This window comes from Nicotiana attenuata, chromosome 2 (genome assembly GCF_001879085.1).
Source record: "Nicotiana attenuata strain UT chromosome 2, NIATTr2, whole genome shotgun sequence".
NCBI classification, from domain to species: domain Eukaryota; kingdom Viridiplantae; phylum Streptophyta; class Magnoliopsida; order Solanales; family Solanaceae; genus Nicotiana; species Nicotiana attenuata.
This window is the reverse complement of record NC_031990.1, coordinates 51194792-51204218: the sequence shown is the minus strand read 5'-3', so window position 1 is coordinate 51204218 and position 9427 is coordinate 51194792.

The following is a 9427-nucleotide window of genomic DNA, read 5'->3' as shown; positions in this document are numbered from 1 at the left end:
AATATACTATCCAATTCCAATAATATTTAATAACTCAATTTATCAAAAGAAATTATCTGAATCTTATATATTTCTCAAGGACTGGTAGTACAAATTATGAACTTCTAAGAACAGAGTTTGCAAGCTGGTATGAAATAAATACATCTTCTATTTGAAAGTACATAAATAGAGTTTTATAATTTAAGGCTACCATGAACAAGAGGCATCTACAACAGGGACGCAAGTACACATTCAATGCTAGCTCCCGCCATGCACAACAACATCGGCATCCAAAATCTGCACGCAATGTGCATGAAGTGTAGTATGAGTACAACCGACCCCATGTATTCAATAAGTAACAAACCTAAACTTAGGTTGAAAGCAGTGTTGAGCTGGAACATGGTCGGGTCCAACACCAGTAGCCAACAACAATTCATAACAACATAGAGCATATAAATATGGAAGTAACTCAGAGAATATTTGCTCAGCTTTTTTCACAGTTTTTCAAAAAATAGTTCTGCTTTTCTAGAATATTAGTGAAAATCCAACCCTTTACCGAAATCTTCGAAAAATACGAGATAGTTTGAAAACTGTAATTTCTCCCAAAAATCCTTCCCACAATGAATAAGATATTTCATTTTCTTTCCAAATGGCAAGCGTGAGATACCTCTCTAAGCACACATATCAATGTGTGTAAAAGAAATAATGAACGACGTGATACCGTACATTATGAGGAAAAATGCATCTCTATGCGTGTATGTCATGTATGCATGCCAATGCCATGTATCCCAGAGATGAAACATGAACTCATACTCTCCACTCAAAAATGCTCAACCACTCGGTACTGTATATGGCTCATACGGCCCAGGAAGATCCATCCCAGAATATATACATCACTGATCATCAGTCACTCAGTACCGAGGAAGGCCAATCCGGCCCCATGGAGAAGATTCATCTCCAGGTATATATAAATGCTCAACCACTCGGTACTGTATACTGTATATGGCCCATGTGGCTCAGGGAAGATCCATCCCGGAATATATATATATATATATATATATATCAATCACTGACTATTAGTCGTCAGTGCCGAGGAAAGGCCAATCCATCCCCATGGAGAAGATCCTTCTCCAAGTCCCGGGAAGATCCATCCCTAAATATAATCAAACGCGCTCACTAGGGGTGTGTACAGACTCCGGAGGAGCTTCTTCAGCCTAAGCGCTATCATAAATCAGAATAACCGCTGCGGCTTTTGCAGCCCGATCCCATAACTGTCACTCATAATCAGGCTCTCGGCCTCACTCAGTCATCAATCTCTCCAGTCTCATCCACGGGCTTACAATGTCATGAAAACTGACCTAGAACAATGATATGATCTATCAATAAGTAGCAACTGAGACTGAGATATGATATGAATGCATGAATATGACTAAGTACGGGATATCAATGAAATCAATGAGATGACAACAAGAATCGACTGCTATAGGTCCCGACAATATCAGTATAAAGCCTCAACATGATATCTAGCATGATGTACAACTCAATTGCTTTATAACATGGTGAAAACGCAGATATCAACAAAGTAGGGCCACTATGCAGTGCCATGAAGACAATGGAGTCACCATTCACAGGGTGCACGCCCACACGCCCGTCACCTAGCATGTGCGTCACCTCAACACCAATCACATAGCACATAATTCGGGGTTTCACACCCTCAACACTAAGTTTAGAAGAGTTACTTATCTCAAACAAGCCAATTTCAAATATCGAGCAAGCCAAGCGATACTCCAAGAATGCCATCTCACGCGTAGCGACCTCCGAACGACTCAAAACTAGTCTAAAGCAACTCAAATACATCAGATAAAGCCCAATGAAGCAATTACAAATGATAAAGCTCGAATCCTAAATCAAGTCCCAAGTTCGGCCAAAAATCACACTCGGGCCCGCACCTCGAAACCCGACAAAATTCACAAAATTCGACAACCCATTCAATTACGAGTCCAACCATACTAGTTTCACTCAAATCCGACTCCAAATCGATGTTCAAAACACAAAAAATCATATTATGAAACTTTAGGCCAAAACCCCCAATTTTCATCTCAAAATACTAATTAAATGATGAAAAAAAATGATATATTCATGTATATTAACCAAATCCGAGTTAGAATCACTTACTCCGATGATTTTCTTGAAAAATCCACGAAAATTCGTCACAAACCGAGCTCCCAAAATCCAGAATGTAAAATAATACCCTAACCCTCGTTTATATAGTACCAAAGCTGCCTTCCAAAGTGCGGTCCGCACATTTCCAAGTTCTGCGGTCGCAGAAAAATTGTGCGGCCGCACTTCATAGCCTCTCCACTACCAGGCTTTAGCAAAATGGCTATAACTTTCTGTACAAATGTTCAAATGATGATTTCTTTATCTTTTTTGAAACTAGACACGAACGGCTACAATTTTCGTTTTTGAATCATCTCCGAATTCCTTGTGGATCTAAAGATATAAGCTTCCGAAGTCGGACCAGCGTACCTGCAGAACACCCTGAAGTGCCGCCGCAGATAAAATTGTGCGGTCCGGACTTTTCCTCTGCGGTCCGCACATTTTCGTCTGCTGCAACACTTTCTCATCTGCTACAACACTCAAAATGTGCCTCAGCACATGGAATTGTGTGGTCCGCACTTCCAACGTTCGAGAACAATGTCAGAGTGTCAAAATGCCCGGACTTGCTCAAAACTCACCCCGAAACTCACCCGAGGCCTCCGGGACCTCAACCAAAGATACCATCAAGTCCTAAAATACCATACGAACTTGGTCGAACCCTCAAATCACCTCAAACAATATCAAAAATACGAATTACACAAGAATTCAAGCCTAATGAACTTTAAAATTTACAACTTCTACAAACGACGTCAAAACATATTAAATCACGTCCTATTGATCTCAAATTTTGCACACAAGTCATAAATGACACCACAAACCTACTCCAACTTCCGGAAATCCAATCCGAGATTAAACACTAAAAAGTCAAACTTGATCAACCTTTTCAAATTTAAAGCTTCTAGCTGAGAATCATTCTTCCAAATCAATTCTGAATAACCTGAAAACCAAACCGACGATTCACATAGTCATAATACATCATACGGTGCTATTCATGTCATCAAACAACCGAGCAGAGTGCAAATGCACAGAACGACCGCTCGGTCGTTACATTTAGAAGGTAGAGATGTTGTGGCTAAATTGGAAGTACAATGAAATCTAAAATCTAGTTAGTTTAATCATGAGCCAACACACACCCAATCATGTATCTCACCACCCTGATAATGCACCCCCTGACATAGGAAACATGCAAATTGATAACCCAATCCCAACTACATCAAAGGCAACTTTTCTCCAAACATTTTGTTCTACCACCCCCTCGTTCCACTTCCCAACGGCTTGTCACTGTGAGCACGTGATTTTTGCCCTATATGAATTACTCCCATAATTTCAAACAAAATAATTTCTTTCATTATTTGTATTTTGTGGAGTTTTGTGTGGCATTTTTTGTTGATTATTCGCATTTGTTTGTGCATTTTCAATTCATATAAAAATACAAAAATATATGCATTGCATTTTAGGATTTAATTTTGCATATTTTTGGAATTAATTGGTAATTAGGAGTTTACTTTTGTTTTAATTTTAATTTTGGAATTTTGGTAGTTTTCCCTTAAAAATTAGTTTCTTAATTATTTGTGGTAATTGTTAGTTATAGTTAGTTAATTCATATGGTAGGACAATTTGATTTAGGAATTAATTTTTAGTTTTAATTTAAAAGAAATTAACAAAAGAAAAAAGAGGAAATAAAAGGAAGTAAAGAAGGGAGTATGATTTTGGGCCAATCAAGGATTTAATGCCCCAGCCCAATTAATTAAACCTGCCGCCCCAGCTCAAACCCGTCTCCCAACCCGGTCCAGCCCCCACCCCCTTTAAAAACGGCATCATTTAAGTAAAGTTTAATCCCAGCCGTCGAGGTTTAATGATCGGACGGCTGGGGAGCTTGGACTTCTTACTATTTAACTGTCCAAACGCCTCCTTACCCCCCCCCCCGTCTCGTCTCTCACACAAACCCTAGCCCACCCCCGTCTCCCACCGTCTACCACCCTAGACCGCCGTCGGAAATCGCCTCACGGCGGCGGCCGGCCACCAAATAACTCCAACTTTACACCACGAAACCCCATCACCCTCCCCATTCCAAATCCGTGATCAGCATCCCTCAAATCCCACCAAATTTTGACGTATAATCCAAACCCTAGGCGCCGCCTTCAAACCACCCCAAAACAATACCCCATGACCCCCAGGCCTCCTTCATGCCTAATATGACAATCACATCCTTCGAATCCACCCAGAATCGCTCCATTCTTAGATCCGAGGTCTAGCTTCAACGGTTCAAACTCAAGCCTTTGTTCTGCATAAATTGACGCTGCTCGTATATGCTAGAACATCAAACGTAGTGTCAAATTAAACCAGTAATATCCCCTTTTCCATATTTTTTTATGAGAATTGATTTAGAATTTTTAGGGTTCTTAATTGATTTTTGTTCGTTCTGTTTTTTTGTTTTAATTTTGATTTTTGGTTTGATTCAGTGTTTAGCTCTATTAACATCGGCTTTAAATCTTTAAATTTTCACTTTTTATTGATTAATTAGTTAGATTTGATTTTTCTGTTTATTTTTTTCAGTTTTTCTTAGAATTAATGTTAACTCAGTTTGATTCATATTTCTGTGTTTGATTTCGATTGTTGCTGTGATATTGATTTTATTTTTTGTTTTTAATTTGCTGGTAGTTCACTGTTGTTAGTCTTAGCCTTAGTATTAATTAGGGTTGAATTCTCATTTTTGGTTAATTAGTTCAATTGTTAAGTTTTCTATTATAATTGTTTGGGTATAACTGAGTGTTCCAGGCTTTAATTAGTTAACTATGGTCATCTCTTGACCAGGGTAACAGGGTTGGGGGGTTGGTTTAACTAGGTTGGTAATTTAGAATCCAAATAAAGGGTAGTCTAGGAAATTCAATTTAGGGAATCTTTAGTAACCGAAATTAAAAGCCACTAGAAGCACCTAGAAGGGGTTATAATTGGTATTTTAGAATCATAGTGGTGTGACTTGGGTATCAAGTCAATAAATAAGGGACTTCTAAGCAAAAAACAAGAGTTAAAAAGGACTAAAGTGCAAAAACAAAACTTGCAAGGGCTGCCCTAGTTGTTTGCCTATAAAGGCATCATTTCTTGCCTTAGAAGGCAAGGGTTGGAGAGCCAAAAATCCAGAAGCAAAGGCTGCTCAGTTTTACTATTTTAGAAAGGGTTTTGAGAGCTGAAAAATACAGAAGTGAGAGTCTGCAAAATAATACTGTTTCCACCCAAATTTGAGCATAAAAGCACGAAAATACTGCTGTTACATTGAAAAATCCCTGAATCTTCTCGTTGTATTCCCTCTATGACAAATATCTGAATAATTAATAGAGAAATGAGCTGAAGTGAGTATGGTATTCAAGTTTGGGTCCATTTTTGGTTGGAATTTAAGTCTGAATCTTGTGTGGAGTCTTCTGAGTTCAAAAATTGGTTTTAAGAGATTTCTAGAATCATTTTCTGGGCTGATTCTTTGTTGCTGGTTGTCATTTGCTGCTGCTGACTTCATCTCCTTCTTATTGTGTTTTAACTTCCAGGTATTTTTCAATCTCAAATGATGTGTGAAGAGTTTTTGAATCAACAACTGTAATTGAATCGCTGAAGAAATAACACATTATTCATGTTCTTCTCATGTTAATCTACTGGTAGATATATTAGTTTGAGTTTTAGGTTGTGCAGTAGTAGTAGTTGAAATTTACATGAGCTGAACATTCTATTATTTGTACCTAATTGGACTGTATGGATTTTGTCTAGATTTATATAACCGTGATCTTAGTTAGGGCATAATTAATGTTAATTATTCATTATGCACATGTTAAAGCGTGAAATCCAGGCCAATTAGGATTTTCAGATTTAGAATATTAAGGTCAGTTCATGTGTATTAACAGAAGTGTCTCATGTGCATTAACATGAGTAGTAGTTGAAGCTCAAATGATCTGGAGTTTCAATGATTGCGATAACCGGACTGTATTTCTTCCTTCATTTTAGAAACTATACAAAATAAAATACTCAGTTGTATCAGTCGTTGCCATTGGATAGTATAGCCTATGAACTCTAGTAACTCAAACGTTCAGCAGTGTGTTAGTTCCAGGCATTATTGTTTGTCTTCATGACTGTGTGCCTAAGATTTCGCCCTGTTAAGGCCAGGCCCAAACGAGATTAATGCCGTTATTCATGTAGGCATTTTACATGGTACATTTGCCTGACCCAGGCACAAGGAATTTGAATTGGGCCTATCTGCTGGCCCACGACTTTATAAGACCTAACTCCATATACTCTTAATCCAATATCTTAGTTTAAAAAGGTAGTTTTGGGCCTTCCAAGCTAAGTAGCACACTTGAATTAAGAGGTTCCCCTCTTGCTTAAGTGTTGACTTGAGTTTGAGACCCGAATTCCTTGAAAGTTAGTTAATTAATTAACTCGACCCATAGAGACAATCTTTAATAGTAAATCGTAGTTCTTTTAGGTTGGCCTTAAAAATAAATTGAGGTGCGCCGCGCCAAATGAAATGACAAATTGCGTGACCCTCTTCAAATGTTTATATTAAAATATTTAGAATTCGGGGCGTGCCATTTAGCGAATTTTCATGGCCTCCCGCAAAGTTAATAACACGTTAGTCGCTTTAGGCGCGTTCTTTAATAATCTTACCTTTCTAAACTCGGGTGTGCATTTCATGTGACCCAAATCCAAATCCCAAAACGTTGAATAAAATATGTTGAGGATCAGGGTGCATTTCATGTGACGTGATCCGAAAACATGTTTTAAACGACGCTCAATTTCCTTAAAATTAATTAAAAGCGGTAAACAATTTAAAATTGCACATAGGTTCAAACTGTATTAAAATCAGATAATTAAGCTAGATATAACAGTTGAGCGACCGTGCTAGAACCACGGAACCCGGGAATGCCTAACACCTTCTCCCGGGTTAACAGAATTCCTTACCTGGATTTCTGGTTCGCGACTATTAAACAGAGTCAAACCTTTTCCTCGATTCGGGATTCAATTCGGTGACTTGGGACACCATAAATCTCCCAAGTGGCGACTCTGAATCTCTTAATAAAACGAATCCCGTTTCGATTGTCCTTTAATTGGAAAAACTCCCTTTATTATACCCTTTACGAGGTGTAGTAGTGAAAAAAGGAGGTGTGACAGCTCTGGCGACTCTGCTGGGGAAAAGAACCCAGAACTTTTTGTTCAGGGTTCAGAATTCGAGCTTAGTATAATTGTTATATTTGGCTATATCTGAATTTCCTACATGTTCCATGCTATACGTGCTAAATGTTTTACCGCTTTGATATTTGTTGAATTGTATATATAAACTGTTACGAATCCCTTCCTCTCTCTGAGTCTTCTACATCACGGAGAAGGGTGCACTTCGTGTAGCTTCTCTTCTATTTAGAGTCTTTTCCCATTTAGAACGAGGTTTGGATAAGTTGCTAAGCCGGCGGAGCTTCTGTATCCCCGGTACGCTGCCTCCCCCTCGGCTCGAGTTGTCCGCTCGGGTAAGCCAGGTCTAGACCAATAAACCTAGGGTTTAAACCTAGAAGAACAAAACCTCATGCTGGATCCCTAGTAGGAACGTTTGTTTGCATCATGTGCATTTGACTTAGGGGACTCAACACAGGGGTTGGGTCCGTCTAGGACAGGTGACCTGAAATGAAAAGACCATCCTGATGCATCTTACGTGCTACTTGTGCATTCATTTGCTTTGGATTTGCATGTTGACCGGCTTGTGTATAATGAGAGAAAATTGAGAAAAATAGCAGTGTTAGGGTTAAGTGAGGGTAACCACTTGTTTGGAAAAAACCGATGCCCAAATAGTACCGAAATGCTGCCGGATTTTAAAAAAAATAAAAAATAGAATATTTGAAAAGAAATGAAAAGATCTTTTAACAAATATTAGGTTTTGACAAAACTGCCCGAACTACGCTGGTTTGATTCTCACCGGATATGAGATATGTAGGCAACCCCTCATCGGGTCCAACCTCCCTTTTGCAAAAATAGCCAAAAATACCAAAACTTTAGTTTTTGTCAAAATAAGTCGGGTGATGCCATTCTTGTTTAAAATAAACCGCATGTCCCCAAAAGGGCGCCGGAAGGCTGTTTTTGCAAGAACAGCCAGCCTAAGTCATTTTTAAATGGTTTGAAGGCACAACCTTAAAACCTCCCTCCCGGAAGTGCTGAAAGGCCGTATTTGAAAAACCGAGTCTTTTGTTTCTTTTAAATATTTTTTTTTGAAAAATAGCCACTTTTTCTTTTAAGTCAAAATGAGTTATTAAATAGCCACATTTTTCCTTTTAGGTTAAAATAAGTCATTAAATTCTTTTAAATAAATGTGCAGGATGAGTACAGTTGACATTGAAACCTTCTCAGTACTGAGTGAGATCCCTTTGAAGCTTCACATGTGGTGGAACGACTTAGGAAAGGGTAGCAGGGAAATAGTGGTAAAGATTCTGGGTGGCCTCGTCGGACTGTTGAATATTAAGCCAAGAACGGATATTATTGAAGCATTGGTACCTTTTTGGGACCCAACTCGTAACGTATTCCAGTTCTCGGATTTCGAGCTTACACCCACACTAGAGGAGATGGCGGGATATGTGGGTCTTAACGGAAACCCCAGGGGTCGATATCCATTGGCGCCGAGACCGGTAACCCTTCACAGATTTCTGGATTTATTGAACATTAGTCGGGACATTCAAGATAAGCATCTAGCAGAAGGTGTTGCACGCTCCATTTCTTATACCACCGATACGGCAACCCGCGAGGTTTTGAGGAGCCTAACACCGGTTTGACACACGCCGGGAACAAAGATAAATGGGAGGCCCGGCGGGGATTGGCTTTCATGGTAGCTTTTCTGGGGGTCGTGATCTGTCCTCGAAAAGACGGCCACATAGACATTGGCCTTGTAGGAATGTTGGATGTTGCTATAAAGAAGTCTAACAGCACGGTAGTTCCCCTGATTGTGGCAAAAATGTATCGAGCTTTGACCTTATGCCGAGAGGGTGTAAATTCTTTCAGGGTTGTAATCTGTTGTTACAGTTATGGATACAGGAGCACCTTTGTCATCGCACGGGGCATATGAACTATGGTTTAACCGGGCTGAGTTGTATCCAGGAGTTTGGAACCCGGGTAACAGGTATTGAGTTCCCCGAGGGCACCGAGGCTTGGCTATCCTGTTTGAGATCTTTGACTGCGGATAAAGTTGAATGGGCTTTCGGGTGGCTTCCCGCTACTGAAGCTGTGTACACATCGGCAGAAGTACCTTATATTCTTTTGATGGGCATTC